Consider the following 17,336-nt stretch of genomic DNA (forward strand, 5'->3'; position numbering starts at 1 on the left):
TTTGGAAATTCAAAACTGTGGTTATTTGCTATATTTGATTTCATTGTTTATTTAGAAATTTGGAAATGAAAAATTTAATTGTGCAGAACTCAATCATTCTGGCATGTTTTACATATTTTGCCTACTAAGTGCTATAAAACTAAATATTGTAATATATTTATAAATAGTTCACAACACAATCACATATATTAAAGAGCATATTTATTTATAACGGTCTATTTGATTTTAAATTCTGATGAATTTCATCTGCTTTTCCTGCTCTATAACATGCTTTTATTGACCACAATTAAGATTTAAAATTAAAAGTGAATAATAAACTTAAGAAGTAGGTAAGGTATCTGTAAGGTATCACAGGATCCATCTGAGTTTTTTTGTCAGGTTCCAGTTCTGACTTGCCCATTAAGTATTCTGGGCACTTGCAAGGGGAGAACTAAGGCAAGAGTGACATTTGAGTAGACAGCAGCAGAGGAGTAGGAGACAATACTTAAAAATTGTGGGAGAGGTTGGAATAAAATAATCCTTACTTCTTTCATAGAGAATTGGTAGAGAAGACAAATTGACTTGCAGTGCAGGTTTAAAATGCTCAGTCCTTCCAGCTACTCAGATGTGACTTGGGAGCTGGTATGTGAGGACTGCTCCTTTTGCTCCCTTTGCCTGCCTGTATCCACAGCAGGGGGAACAGGCACACATGGGCACTGCTCCAGCAGTTGGTCAGTTAGCTCGATGTCCCTTCTGAAACACTGCTCTGTCTCTTCAGTGCTGCATGCTTTGCAGTGCACAAGGATTTGCCTTTAAACGTGACCTAGCTAGAGCTTTATCAGAGGTTCTTCCATAATTTTTACTGCTCTCACTTGGTATTCCCCAGTGCATGAGTCACAGTAAGTACCAAAGAATTTAATAACATTTTTACAAGAATTAGTGTAGCTCTGAACAAAAGAATTAATAGAAAGGCCTATGAGGTCAGTAGGCTTGGTTACTACTTTTCAGACAGGAGACTGTTCTCCCTCATCATGAAAACAAAAGCCTTGAGAGTCCAAAAGCAAGTCTCCTGGAGTATCTTTCTCAAATGAGTAAAAATTAGGCCAAGCCCTAACAGCTGCTTCAATATGTAGGATGCTGGTACTGTGATTTAAGTAGAGATCACTGTGAAAGGTTTTCTGTACCAGCTGCATTACTGGCATGCTTAATGCTAACCTTTCAGTAAATATATTGGTATAAAATCTGTGATTATCTCATCTCTGTTAGATCTGTGAGAGTCACTGTTAACTCTGCAAAAATAGGATGTCCTTCAGATTTCTGAAAAGCAGAGGATAAACTTATATTAGCAGATTGGTTAATTATAGTACCAGACTTAAGAAGACAGTTATAAGTAAATGTGAGATATCATTTAAAAATTACATTTTATTTTATTAATACAGAAGAAAAGATCAAGTTTGTCATTTGAGAGAGAAAAATAGTCTGTTATTCATGACACCAGCAACATGAGCACAGGCACTTTTCCAAAAACTCCTGAAATTTCTTTATACTCGTTTCAATTCTGGATCAGAATTCCTATAGGATTTTCCCCTGCAGTGGGTCTATGGAAAGCCCTACTTCTCAGGAAACCATGATACTCAGGAATGTTTCCTGAGTTGTTGAAAAGGATCTTCCTGGCTCTATTAGTTAATGTGCAGCTTTAGTATAGAGCAAACTCCTGCTGGTGGTAGACAGAGGGGACAACTTCTTCCCCATCCTCTGTCTGCTGGCTGGCATCCTGATGGATGTTTGTGATAAACAAGCAAGTTGGACACAATTTAGATTTGTCTCTTAACCTTTTTTTTACTTAGGGTTTAGAAGTTTAATATAGAGTTAAAAGGTGAGCGATAAAGGAGCAACTTCATTTCCTGTAGAGACTAGAGAAGGAGGAACCTTAAGAGATTAATCATATGGAGAAGCTGATGAAATCAGTGTTTTGATGCCAATATAGGAAGAAATAGGAGCAGGAGAAGCAGAGAAAGAACATCAAGTACCAGATCAGCTTGGAGAGGGTGGATGGGGTGCAGCTGTAGTGATGTACAGGGATACTGATGTACACCTCAAAAAGAGAGTTCAAAATCTACATCTAGTGGACATATCCACTTTGTATGTGGATGTCTTAAGGTCAGAACAGAGCTAGAGAAAGCTACACATGATACAAAGGAGTGAAAAAGTTATCACACTGGATGTAGTAGAGAAGCAAGGCAATAGTGGCATATTCAAACCCAGGAGTGGTCTAGACCTATTGAACTGATAGTGTGCTCTATATTTATTAGCTGCAACAGTCAAAAGAAGAGAGGCTTGTAAACTTAAGTGTGATTTGTAAAAAACATAGTCAGAGATACCGAGGATTTCACAGGCGTGAAATCAGGATTTAATGCCTCCATTTATTAGAGATTGCTTTTATATCCACACTGAAAATTAATAATAAAGTAATATCACAGGGAAAAAAGGGCAACAAACCTCATGCCAGCAGCTGTACATGACTCTGTATACAGTATGTGATGCCAAATGTGATCGATAAAGTCAGTTACCATGAGAAATTCCATAGGCAAATTCAGAATTTGACTTCTTTTCAAAAAGGCATTTTGCCTTCTGTGAAAACTTCTCACATCAATACACCTAGAAGTGAACCAAAATATAAGGTTTAGGACAAAACAAAAAAATGCCAAACCCACAAGTTTTTAAGATATGAAACAACAGTACAAAACCTGTAGTGGCAATTGTGTGAGCTCTGAATAATTAGGCTGTGTTCACATCACCTCACAATTTCCCCAGGAGAGTGAGAACCTGTGCTAGAGCCACACCACTGATCTCCACTTTTTGGCAACAGTGAGCCATTCAGGTCCATTATTCTTAGACCGGACCCTGACAGCCCCTTGGTCCCTTAGTGTCCCTTAGTGTGTTTCCTGACTCATAATACTGACCCCTAATACTGACCTTACCCTTTTGGAGAACAGTGCAACCATGGTACAGGACAGCCCTGTGAAAAACAAGTATTTAGTTATGAACTGCTAGGGGGTTGTAAGCCTGAGGTTAGAAACAGGAGGCAAAACTAAAGGGAAAGGCAAGCAGCATGGCTGTGCTGATCTCATGATTTGTAGCCACAAGGTAGGTGTCACCACCACCTCCTGCTCTGAGCCACTCACTGCCTTTCAAGTTCATCTGCCTTCTAAGTGAGCTCATTCATTCTACTAATCCTTCAGAAAAAACAGACAGTAAAACACAAAAGTGGAGAGCTTTGTTGGGCTTGCAAGAGGAAAGAAGGAAGGAGATAACCCCTTTGTGTAGCAGTCAGTCATTTGATCAGCTCAGCTATAAAACACATCATGTTTTCTGAGGGCAGACTGTGAGGGCAGAGCTACGTTTCTCTGGACGGTGCTTGTCAGAATACAGTGTGCTTTCTTTCCCCACTTTGGCTGGTGCTATCACTAACCAGAAAAACCACTTCCCTGCTAGAGCAGCATGCATCACACTTCCTGACCACCCTCCCTGCAACCTGCCCTCCCTGCATCTTGTCTCACATAGTCAGCCACAGCTGCCTCAAGAGCTCATCACCAGCTCCTAGTTCTGTCCCTAGGAACTTTCTGTCCTCCACCCTGCTCAGAAAAGTCGGGGGAACTTCTTTCTTCAAGCTTCTGGCTTCAAGCCCTGTGTACCCTTGGCATTTTTCTGTCCATAAACACCTCTGAGGTTTGTTTACCCATCTGGTGCTTTGTTTACCCATCTTGCATTCACCAAGAGCAAGAAGAGGACACGACGTCCAGTTCATGGTACAATAGTTAAACAACATTACAATTTTTATCAGCATTCAAAAATTAACCACAGTGGGATTTTCCACACCAGTGAAGCAAGCAATGACGTTAACTCAAGATGATGCTGCACCTGTCTGAGAATAGGTGCTCATGAAACCTATGTCAGCGGCCTCGTACATCGCCATGCCAAAGTCAGATACTTTAACAATGTGCTCTGCACTGGCTAAACAGTTTCTTGCAGCCAGGGGAAAATTAGAGAAACATGTCTGAAATCTGTGTTCAAGAGTTTTAAGAAAAATACAGCAGCTGAATATATTGGCTTGAGCTCATGCTGTTTATATCTAAAAGGAGATTAGTGTATCGGTCAAAAAATATGAGTGAATTTCTGGCTCTGAGTCAGTGAACATATTTCACTATCGTGTAGTAACACATACATAGCACATATGAGCTTAAATGCATGTAGTATGAGTTGCAATATATTCACATATACTTGAATGGTGAAAGAATTTTAGGCTGTAGAGTCTAGTCATCCAGCTAGGTATTTTCCTGAAACACCAGCACTAGGACACTCAGTGTGAATTTTAGAAGTGTTTTGTGACTTTTTAATTACAGAAATCAAGGACTCCTTGGAAATTTTCAAGATTTTACATTTCTTCAGGTAGCTAGATAGGAGAGCAGGAAAATTTCCTCTCTGCATCCAGGTGTGAGCATGGATAAAGTATCAAGAAGTACAGGAACAAGCTACTCTCCTATGATTCCCTGCCTATGAGAGGTAGAGCAGAAAAGCCATTCATATCCCAATAACAAAGTATGGCGGTAGGGAGCTGAAAAAATATAGATAGAAAAAGATTTAATTTTAAAAAATCCTCATTGTTGCTGATCTTTTGTATTGCTGTGATTTTGGATCACTCTTGTATTGGGATGTCCTAACACCAGCCTGCTCCATGCCAATATCCCAGTTTTCTCTGACCTCTCAATTGTTTGTTTTTTTTTTTCCAGTGGTAAAAATTTCTTTTTATTTGAGCTGTCCATGGACAAAAGAACACCTGAAAAGTTTTATTTTGTCTTATTAGATCCTGCAGGGTTGAAGTCTTACAGGACACATAGTGTCCCATAAAATTCAGTGGCACATTCTTTACTGCAAATATTTGTCAAGAACCTCAGAAAACCTAATGTACCTACTAAATCACGGTGAATAACGTTACTTGTTTCCAGATATTCCATCCCTTTGCACACATCCCTTTGCACATGCTCAGCAGTGCATCTCTGCCAAGTTTCCCCCCGCCCTTTGCCGGAGGTAATGGAGCAGGCAGCCATTTTCCATTAATTCAGTCACAATGTAGAGAAGCTTGTGATGTGTGCACATCCTATAAAACCAGACCAACTTTAGGTGTGTCTCAGTTTAAATGAAACACAGGTGTTTTGCTGAGGATGATTTATGAGGAAGACTCAAACTCCTCCCTTTAAGCAATTGTAAATCTGAAATTACGAGACTTCAACTGAAGGCAAAAAAATGTGGAAAAAGGAAAAATAACAGCCCTTTATTAAAAAGATATATGTGTATTGGCAGAAACAATGAAAGGAAACAAGTAAAACAACCGAAAATACTCCTATACCCACAAATAATCCCCTTCAAAACAAACCAATAAACAAGCAAAGAAAAAGAAAGTAAACAGTTCATTTTGCACCCTTTGGTGCAATTCTAACCACAGTCAACAGGGGGTGCTGTTGGATCACTGGAGATGCAGAGCCTGCAGTTTGTTATGCTGGTCAGCAGGGGGCGCTATGGGATCACTGGTCATTGCCATGTGGGGGTAACACCCTCTGGGGTGTGTTGGAGAAACTGAAAATGGGTTTCCCTCCTCCACACACACACTGGGAAAGGGGAGAGAGAGAGGAGGGAGAGAAACAACCGAAAAAAAGTTCTCCCCAATGGGAAAAACTCACTCTGTTCTCCTGGTCTGAATCATGCAGTATAGTTTTCCTTCTCCCTTTGATGTGCACAAAGAAAGAAACAAATGGGAACAGGGAAGGGGAAAAAACCTCCTGAAACAGTTCCTCTCTGATGAAAATTCAAGCAGAATCCACAGCTGGCAGCAAGATTGAGAACAAAACCCCACCGAGCTTACACTCTGACCTTGTTCCAGCTTCAGCAGCCAGCCCAGAACTCCTCCCTCCCCCCCACCCCATTTCCCAGGAGACAAGAGGAAAAAAAAGTGGGAAAGAACTCCTCAGCCCCCTTTCCCGGGAGATGAGATTATGAGGGCCATTAAGTAGGAGGCAGTTTATAGTGTGTTACTTAAGTGCCCACTTAACATTCCTCCATGCAGTGGGCAGGGGGAAGGGAAAAATTCCTGCTTAGTTTCTAAGAACCAGCAAAACCATGACAGGGCGGGAGAGTTTCCTGTTTAAAACTGCATTTTAGACAGGCTAAAATTTGTCCTTGGAGGGTAAGTCCTTTGATTCTCATGATAGTTTTGAAAAATACTTTCAGTAGTCGATAAACAGTATCCAATTCAACTGGCTTCAGACTTCTCCCACTACCTAACACATTTCTGCCTACAACTTCCTCCAAAATGTTCACTCTGTGAATTCATAATTCTTCATCAGCTGTATAAATGCAGTGAATGCAAAGCTTGATTTAGATGATGCAAAATGGAAAGGTCTAGTAATGCCTGGCTTTCAGTCAGGGGACATGACCCTACAAGGGTTCTTCTCATCTTCTCTTTGCCAAGACCTTATCTGTATACTTTTCCCTAATTTGCAAAATTTGCAGATATGGTAATATAGTTTCTCAAAAGCTTTAGTTAGATAAAAGCTCTGCTAGTAGTCCTAGAGACATTGAATTATGGATGAAAAAATAGTTGTAGGAGTACATTTATTTATCAGAACATTTACTCCCAATTTTGTTCCATAGCACAAAGCAGTGAACACTCTAAAGAAAGAGCCTGGTGATAGGTGCAGGAAGCATCCTCATCAGTTTTGTTCAGACCTTTATACCAGTCTTTCTCTCCTGCACATCCACTATTCCCACCAAACTGCTTCGTCTATTTGTTTAAATGGACCTAGGTTATAGTTATTTCTTGGTCAACTGCCAGATATAATAACTTTTGTACTTACATCATCAGTTTGGCCTCCTCCATAAAATCATCTTCAGACACTGCACCTTCATTGATAGTTTTGATGACAACCTTGATTGTTGCTCTCCATTTACCAAGATAAACAACTCCAAACTGGCCACACCCAAGTTCTTCGATGATTATCAGTTCAGATGGGTTTAATTCCCACTCCTCTACAAAAGCAACCCAATATGTTACAAGAGTTAGTCCAGTTTTCCAGTTGGCCTCCTAACTGTGCTCCAGGAGACATGCCTTGCTATTTGCAGTTCGTGCACACAGCAAAGCATCACACTTGGTCATCAGCTACAGCATGGGTTTTAAATATCTGAGGAATTCCACTTGCTCACATATGTTTAAATTTAAATTAAAATTATTTTACAGCTTTTAGAATCTGATTAATGTTTAAATTGCTCAATGTAGGACTGCCTGAGACATGAAGATAAGGCGAGTGTTTAGCTTTGGTTGCACATAAGAACTTTTTTTGGCATTATGATAGGTGACCTTTTTAGCTCCAGAACTGTTCCAGATTGATAGTATAGCTACAGAAATAGTTACTGGCTGCTTTTATTTTAATAACCACAATAGTTCTACCATTCAGAAATATTAAGGCTTGAGATTCTTGAAACATGAAAGATACTCAATTTTTGGAAGTTCCTGTCATCAGACAGATTGTATGAAATTCCTGATCTATATACACAAAAGTGGCATTTATAGCTTGATTGCTATAATGCCATCTAGGATTTCATTCTTATTTCTAAAGCTTGCAGAACTGAAAAAAGGAAATCTTCTCCATAAATGATATGAATTTCATTTTTCAATTTTCCTAAGCATTTAAATAAACTAAGTAGCCTTTCAAAATCTGTTAAATGTCTATTTGAGTCTTAGGTTCACTTAGAAAAGTCCAGATAGCTCTGAAATGCACTGGTAGTTGTAAGAGAAGCACAGCAGTCACTGAACAGAAGCAACTGAGTCAGATGTCTAATTTAGTACTGACACCTTATAGGAAATGAGTGTCTGTTTCTGGTGAATATGTGTCTGTTTATGTGTTTCTTATTACCAAGACATTTCACAGATACAGCTTAATTATGGGTGAATACAACCTAAATTCTTGCCTAGGTAGGTAGCTAAATATCCTCCAAAAGAAGATAAAAAATTTACCATAATTCAGTCCTGCTGTTGCTGGTGAAGAATATCCATCTGATCCAACCGGATATCGAAGGCGTGTGATAAGACCTGTAGGGAACAAAATAACAATATTCTGTTGGACAATTGCTTAATTTTAAAATATGCTATATCATACCTCTTCTCAAACAAAAATATTTGGAATCTGATGTACATTTCTTATTTCTTGAAGTTACTTTTCCTTACAGCTTCTTCAGATAAAACACTACAGTGGAAGAAATGGAGAAAGAATATTCAATAGGGCTGACTACAAAAAACCTATACTTTCATAAAGCCAAGAGTTATAGTCTTGTTTGTTTTTTGTATGACACCTAAGTGGGAGAAATCATCTTCCAGTATGATTTCTCAGATTTGTTTCCCATCACAAGAAATATCTTCGTGTCTGTCATTCATTTTCTTTGCATTCATGAGCCAGCACTACAAGTGAATACATCCCTCACCAATGATTCTGAGTTCATTAATTCTTCTCACTGTTACTTTCAAGTTCTTAATTTAGCACTTATTTGAATATAACCTTTTAAATTCAAATGTTCCTAATTACCCTTTTTCTCCCAAAACTTAAAAATATATTAAAGTGTAGCATGAGATTAAATTTTCTGTTCTGCTTCTCCAAAGGCTCTTTACTGGAGGTTTTATTGGATACATTTGCTTTTCTGTATTTCTTCACATTATCCATCTTGTTTGCTTTCTGTATATTTTGCTGTCCATCTATCCCTTCTTCCTGTGACACTCAAAACAAAGAAGTTAAATTTGCATTTCAGGCTGGAGGTGGTTGCTGAAGGTTAATACCCTAAATTGTGGTCACGTGTTCACAGCAAGCAAAGATCAGAATACAGAAACATTATTGAGTCTACAGAAATTGTGAGCCTTTTCCCAGCACACAGGTGGTGGGGAGGGTTTACCCCACCTTTCCAAGAAAGGGATGGAGGGAGGAAGAGGGTGGTGGTAGCAGCAATGCCTTTGCTTTGCTCCTCTCATCTCTGTCTTCCTATAAGAGACAGAGAAGGAAAGCAGACACAGTTGACGCAGGAGGATGTAGGAGGGCTGATGAAAGGGGTATACAACAGGTTGAGATGGGATAAGTCAGTGCTGTAAGTTGTTGCTACTGATACGGGGAAAAGTGAGTCCTGTGGCTGTTGTCTGGCAAACAAGTAAGACTGCACAGTAAGGGAGTGAGGTGATTTTGGGAGGGAGAAGTTAGAGGACAGTACAGTCTTGGATGAACTTACAATGCACAGAGCCTGCAGAGAAGGGAAATGGTTTGGTGCAGTGGCCAAAGACTCTCACAGTGTGGTTTGGTAGCCATGGCACTTCATGTTACATGGGTGAAATGCACAGCTTCCACAGCAGATTATTTGAGGATTTCAGTGAGTGCAGGTAATCTTGTCATGACAGGACATTTGTGCCCTGACTCCCAGATCCACTGCCCACCGTCATCTTTTCTGTGCACAGGGTAATTAACTCTGCATGAACAGCAACCCAGCAGTTCTCTGCTCTTGTGCACTGCATGCCCAACCTACCCAATTATTCTGAGGAGTCTGGGGGAAGTTTTTCCATCACCCCTTGATTCAAACCCTAATCATTCAGAGCAACTCACCCTTTAGCCTGTGAATACATGGACAGTGTAAGACGACTCTGTCGACTTGAATCTCTGACAACAAATGCAGCTTCTTTGGACTGCAAAGAAATCCAAGTAGAGTTATTTTTCCATTTTTAAGCTTGAATAATCCTTCCTTGAGATAGGACTTGCAGCTGATTACCAAATTCTGTGGAATACCTATGACTATTTGAGAGGGAGATGAAGCAGTGGAGAACAGGAATGGATAGCCAGGTACATAGCAGAGAAAAATTAACCAAGGGGAAATACTAAGTGCCATGCAATTTCTTGGAGTTAAATAATTTAGGTGAATTATACTCTTCAGTGTGAAGTAGTGCAAATGTTTTGATTTATTAAAAAATCAAATTACACAAATCACTAGAAAAAAAAGTACTGCAAAACAGTTCTGTCTGACATGTTTTCCCCCAGTCTTTCTTGAACCAGGCCTGCGTTAGTCCTAGAGCAAAGATCTAATGAGTTTAACTGAGTTAGGCACCTTGGTAACTGACAGGAGGGAGAATGCAATATGGATGATTTGCTCTGAATATAAGGAAGGTGCAGTGGTTTTGTTAAGCTGCTAAGCTTAACTAATTTGCTTACTACATGGATTTCAGTCTTCAATGTCTAATGCAAAAGACAAGCACAGTAAAACACATGTAATTTGATTTATCTAGCTGAGAAAATCTACACAGAATTTGCTGGGGGTACAATTTAAAGCTCTGTGAAGTCTAAATAGTCTACACTCTATACTAACCCCAGAAAGCTTTCTTATTTTAAAGTACTTTTACAACATACCAAAAAGATTTGACTGTGGTAATGCTCTTGATTCTCTACTGATAGATCTTCCTAGGTACTGTTAGCTCTGTGTATAAGCTGAGTTACCTTCTGGCGCAAGAGGAGTTCTGCCTGTCTTCTGTTTATGTTTTTGCAGTACCACCTGCAACAAGGAGATAACCTATCCTTTATTCAGCCAGTAAAAATGAATGTTTGCTTTGTTTCACAGATTAATAGTTACATTATTTCAAGTCAAAAAACCTGTCTAGAACTATCATTGTATATAAACATCTCTTAATTTGGAATTACTTTCTTAGACTATTTTTTTTTTAGAGTAGTTTTCCCTGATTCACTGTGATTAAATATTAGCTCAAACAAAAGAAACCCCAGGGAACAGTTATGCCAAACTGTGATGAAATTTACAGTCCTGGATGATGTGTCAAACCTTTCTTCTCTACAATTTTTCAGAATTTTACTTTTCTTTCCAGTAAATAAGGTTGGAGTAATTGGATCTAACTCCATGGTCATAACAGACAAAGATCAGAATACAGAAACATTATGCATTCTACAGAAATAGGAAACATCTGGGTTCTGACACTAAAATTAATGAAAATGAACATTGTTGAAGCACTCAGTGTTAGTAACTTTACTATCTCTGAGCAAATAGTTCCAAATCTAAACACTCTAAGAATAATGTTTTACAACAAAAAAAAGAGAGTTTTGATGAACAGATGTTTGTGTCTAATACAGATTGAAGGATTAAGCATTAAAATATATTACTGCAATCAATTTTTAGACATGAAAGCACAATTATAATTTTCAAAGGTACTTACTTGTACATTTCTAAATTACTTTTCTTGTTGTCAGGAACACAGTTGCTGGGAATTAGACCTTCATTCCTGAAACAATATATAGGGGAATTACAAGAGTTCCTTATACTAGTGGCTATCTTGTTAGATACTGAATCCCAGCATGGGAACTGAATACAAATTTGAGTACTTTCATCCCAGGCACATCCTTTTTGCCCCACAACTGTGGATGGCTACTCAGATGAAAAACCCAGCTGAGATAGGTATTTATTGAGTGCTGAGGTCAGCATGCTACTAAGTCAAATCAAAAAGAAATTTAGAAAAAAAAATATTTCCTCTGAATCAGAAACTACCCTTTTCATTTCTGGCCTATACAATGCTGCTATATGAAGAAATATAAAGTGTGTACTTGCTTGTATATACAAAACACAATCTGTATACTTTCGCTACAGATGTGAGTTGAGAAAAAAGCATTTAAAGTATTTAAAGGAGAAATTTGAATGGAAAGGAGATGGTTACTGTATAACATATAACTACTCCCAACACCAGAGCGTGAGATGCACTGAAGAAAAAGCAAAGGAGAAAGGGGAATAATATGAAACAAACATAAGTGTGAAAAGGATCCTAATTGAAGTTATCTAGCTCTCTAACATACCCAGATATTTTGGGCCAGAGGTTTTGTTTCAGGCACATCTTCATAATCTCTATAGTTTTATAAAGTGTTTACACACATACAGTCCATTGTAAAACACCTGAAGTATGGAAAGCTGGATCTGCACATGGCACAGAGCCCAGTGATTCACATGGTCCTTAAACACCCTTATGCTGCTTGTGAAATTACTGAGTCTAGGGCTTAACTCTGAATTCCCAGCAGATTCTAGATTCCCTGCCCATTTCTGGATACCAAACACTGCTGAAAGTCTCCCCAGTCAGCCTTTGTGCCTCGTATGTAGATGAACACTTTCAAACCTGTCCCTAAATTGTCTCACATCTCATTTTATCTGCCTGCTTTTGCAGAGATTGTTTTAGGCTTTTTTCTTTCTGTGTAGGGAGATTGAAATAGATGCCCACTCTCTTACCCATGTTGGTCTCTTGCCTTCCACCGGTGGGGATCATACTGTTCAAGGATAATGTATTCTTCTGACTTCTTTAGATGTAAATCTGAAGGCCCTCTAGCAAAAAAATCATAGAGAGCAATAACTCTGGGTTTCTTGCTGTAGTCTTCCAAGGCCTCAGCAGGTAGAGGAGGTAATGGCTTGTTCTTAAACTACAATTGCCTCTTGAGCTGGTGAAAAATAAAAGTATCTTTCATAACTACTCTTTTCTTTCTAGTATTGTTCGCTTAATTCCCCTGCTATTTTACTGTCTCAGTAAATAAGAGGAACTTGTCATGGTTGTTGCTTCCTCTTGTTGGTGCAGAAGCAAAAATTGTAATGGAAAGTACAGTGAATAATAAATAAGCTATCTACCTAATGGGGGTGACTTCTACACAGTATGAATGCTGGGACAACTCCTCAGCTGGTTTAAAGCAGAGCAGCATTAAAGTTACAATGTCTGGAATTTCAGTCATTTGTCTGGAGAATTAACACAGAGAACACTGCAGACTTTCATAACAAGTTAGCAGAAACATAGTAATTTTCTTTTGCATCAGAGGAGGTTCTAGCTTTGCACTTAGTTATTATTTGAAAACTCAGATTCATTCAACTTAGATCCAGTAAAACTGACATGAACATTTCACATACCAGCTGAGCAGGGTGAGCTTGCATCTGCCCATCAGGGCAGTCCCACCCTTTTCATCTCTGTGACCCAAAACCAAAAGGAGGAGAAAGAACCACCTTCTTCATGACAGCAAGCTTGGGAAACCTCATTGTGACCCTGTGTTTACATCAGTATGAATCTTCAGTTACCTTTACTCTGTAATTTTTATGCAACAAAGTACCTTACATACTCAGGAGTTAGTCACTCCCCAGCTTGCTCTGGTACTGAGCCAGTGTATGTCAAAGCAGCTCAATTCTCTCTTTTCACCTACCAAAACATGACTTACCCTGCATTTCCAAGTAGGTGTCTGGTTGTGAGGCTGAGTAGTGGGTCACCAGGCCAGTGTCAGGATCCAGGTTCACTTTTGTTCTCATTGCTCTGCTTTTGACAAACATGAAGCATTTATGTGAATGCGTATCTATAAATATTCACATAAAAATATCCAAGGATATACATGCCTTCCTTCGTTAGGGATATGTAGAGCGCACTGTCTTTAAACTTCTGCATATTTGCATTCCTGCTGAAAATAGAGGGATTTTAAGAAGACCTTTATGTATAGATATTCTGATCATCATAATTACTGAAAAGCTTAAGCATTTCACATACCTTTCTTGCACTGTGCAGCAGCAGCAGAAAACAGGATGGATGCTGTGATCTGTGAACATTTTCCATATTTTCAGTGTTCCTGTTTGTTTGTTCACAGAACTTACAGAATTAGGAACTACCATATGTGCTTAGCCCCACTATTAGCCCTGTCTTCCTGTGAGATATCTAGCAAATATTAAGGCTGAATTTGCAGACACCAAAGACAGCAGAGCTTTCCTAACATCCACTGTCTTCCTTACAATGTCTTAGCAATTATGAGGCCACGTGTATGAGTTAAATCATCTTACTAAATCAGCAAAAATAAGATAAAAAAGAGACCTTGTCAGCCAGATTAGTACCAATGTGACTGATCACACCACCCTGCAAAAGCTCCATCCAGTGCAACGAGGGGGATGAAAATCTCATCAGGGAGAGGAAGTGGAGAACTGTCTGCCTCAGCACTGACATAGTTTTTAGATCACGCAAGCCAAATACACAAATAACACCCGCATGACAAGCTTTTCTTTATTGCAAGGTTTATTACAGGAGACACACTTCATTCAATTCTTTGAAATAATACTCATTTCCTGTTGCAGACAATAATATATATGCATTATTAATAAATGCATTAGCCCAGGTTTAAAGTGCCGACAGATATATGCTTTACTCTTACATGTCAAGTGGCTGATAATCCTGAGAAAAATACACTGGATACATCATCACAGACATCAAACATTTGAAGAGAAACCAATCCAATATATCTTGCATGTGCAGCAGGGAGGATATGATATTAAATAGGTCAGAAGGCATTAATAAGATTTGAACAAGGTAAATAAATGATTCACATCAACTCTGGACCTCTGCTACTCAGACCAAGACCTACTTTCCACAGTTTGTGTTCCCACAGCAGCTTGAGCCAAGTTGTAGCATTTATGGTCCCATGCTCTTTCTCTCTGCACTGTTGTTCATCTCATTTCAACGTCAGCAAGACAGGATGCTGAAACAGCAGGTACTCCCTTTCTGCTGGCTCAGCTCCCTGAACTGTCTCACCATCATGCATTGCCATGGCCGAGTGGGAGGGCAACAACACCAGCAGGACAGGCTCAAGCTCTTGTTTGCAATGTACAGTCTCTTAAGAAGCACGAGAGTCAAGGCTGGAGAGACAAGGTTCCTCTCATATTCAGTTGCACTAACAAAAAATAAACTTTATATCCCACTCCAGTGTGTCCTATTTTTCTCTGCCACAGAGATCATAGTTTGCAGAGGCCTCAGAAAGTTATTTGAGATAGGCTTCCCAAAGTCTCAGAATTTTACTGCTCTGTATTTCACATGATATTTCTTTGTGTGGTCCCACCAGTCCCTTTCACTTTATTTGTTTTTGCCTTCTGGCATTTTTGTGTTGTTGATCCCAGTGACCTAATCCAGTGTGGAATAAATAGAGTGTCCCTTCTGATGTCTTGTGAAACTTTTTGCCAATGCCTGTTACCAACTGAAAAGCCAAGTGTGCTGAGGGTATGCATCCTAGCACTCAAAACCACCTTTCTACATGATAAAAATGCAATTATTTTCTCTATGAAAGTATGCAGCTTAGCAAATCTTGCACAAATAAAAGAAGCAAAAATGTCAGATGTCAGAATGATAAGACCAATTCCAGTTCTTAGTTGGACAAGATCTACCTCATAATTGTTTAGGCTGTCTTGAAAGACAGTTTAGGTAGTCTTGAAAGTCATGGCACAGTTTCCCTCAGACTGTTGCATCCTGTGAAGAACCTATCATGTGGGAAACTGGTGAGCCTACAGTAATCAGAAGACACCATCAATTTATTTATAAAAGTTCCCACTGACAGCTATGCAAAATGCAGAAATTAAAAATACCCAAGCCAGCTGACAGGGACAATTTTCTTCAATGAAGTCAGGCTTAAAAGATATGGGCAATGCAGTTTATTTGCTGCATGATTTTCCAGTGTACATCAAACTTTCTCTCAGACGTTTAAAACTGTGTTTCATAAACAGTGAACACTGTGGGTGAAAAAACTCTTGGATTTGTTTTACTTCAGCCAGTGACATGAATTTTAATCCACGTTTATGAAGTATTTAGTTATTTGCAAACAGGAATATGGCATTTGAAAGTTTGTTTGTTTCCTCTAATTGAAACATCTAATCTAATTAAATATACTACTCCTCATCAGATAATTTCTTCTTCTTATAAAACACTTACCAGAAATAGTTAGAAGCAGCACTTCAGACTTTCAATGTAACACTAGAATAAACTTCTAGTAAGATTTTAAAGATTTAGCTGTTACCAGAAAACAAATGGTTCAGACAGACATTATGGACATTTAATTGTCTTACTTTATGAACCCAGCAATTCGAATACATTTATAGTGTAAGCTCAGGAATCCTTTTTACCTTCAGTGAATTTCAGACTTGCTCTGTTCATGGGTGCTTTTTGTGTCTGATGCCCTCCTTTTGCTGTGCTAAAGTGATTAACAAAAAAATGACTGTACGTGACATTTTAAAAATTTCCCAAGCATATACAATATGGAATATTTGGCCTCATACCCTGTCCTCGGACACGTGCTTCATTTGGTGAGCAGTTTTTCCAAGTGAAGAGTGTGTAATCCAATAAAGATCACAAAATATGATGTGATAAAGTCTGCAGACTAAAAGTTAAAGCTCAGGTTACACTAGGGACATGGGCCAGACAAGGCCACTCTGAACTGAACTGAACTGAACTGCTGGGACCAGAGAAGCAGCACAAATTTTGCACAGTTGTACTGAAGGCTTGCACTCTTCTAGCATGTTTTGCAAGAAACTCTTGCTCTTGCAATGAAGCAGCAGGTTAACTGTAGTTAACACTACAAACTCAGCTGCACCCATCAAACCCAGATCTTTGCTGTAACATATGGTGTGCCTCCTGATCAGGTCTGCCAATTTTCAACAGTACTAGAAAAATCAATAATCTGATAGAAAGCCACTGTACAGTTTGCTTCTAAAAACAATTTAAAATACAAGCTTTCAGCTTCTCACATGTGCAAGCTGAGGCTTTGTTTTTCCTGTGAGTTAAGTCTGCACTGGAGGAAAGAAAGCTTTAGTTCTACCAACCTTTTTATGCATGTCTAAGAACTGTATGTAGAAATGTCTATCAATATGTAAAAGTAGTTGCTTTGTTGAATCCATCGTACAATGGATTAATATCTGTGCATTAATTTTGAAAGTCAAGACAAGCAGTCTGAACAGAGATCACCTTAGCAGTGCAGAAAACAGGTTTGTATTTTTATGGCAATATTTAAATATTTCAATTGCTAAGTACACTGCTGTTGCACAAAACAAAACTGCAAGATCAAAATATGCAGCCAAGTTTACTTACAGGTAGAAAGTATGATGTATGGTTATCCATTTATATTCAAACAAAAATGCAAACCTCTCTTCATGAGCTGTGCCAGTGAAACAGCCCAGCTGAGCTCTTCACTCTGATATGAAACCACAGGTAATGCTTGACCACACCTACTTACCTTATATTAAAAAAAAAAAAAAAGCCTCAGAATAGAAGGAGTAAAAAGTGTCTGCTTTCCAGTAGTAAACATATTATAGGAAAAAAAAAGTTATTAAACTCTTATCATAGGTCCAAGTATTTCTTTTTAAAAAAGGATAAAACCCACAGTAGATCACAGCATTTGGTTCTGTTCAGATGGATTTTTGACATCAGCATTTGAAAAAAAGTCAGTAACAATAAGAAGGGG

The 17,336-nt window shown here is 38.7% G+C and overlaps 1 pseudogene; it reads right to left on the reverse strand.

Moving 5' to 3' along the window:
* Positions 1 to 1,227: 1,227 nt before the first annotated feature.
* Positions 1,228 to 16,973, reverse strand: LOC126652005 (tyrosine-protein kinase TXK-like; annotated as a pseudogene).
* Between the last annotated feature and the right edge of the window lie 363 nt (positions 16,974 to 17,336).

This window comes from Myiozetetes cayanensis, unplaced genomic scaffold, assembly GCF_022539395.1.
Source record: "Myiozetetes cayanensis isolate MyiCay16 unplaced genomic scaffold, myiCay2020 scf7, whole genome shotgun sequence".
Taxonomy (NCBI): Eukaryota; Metazoa; Chordata; class Aves; order Passeriformes; family Tyrannidae; genus Myiozetetes; species Myiozetetes cayanensis.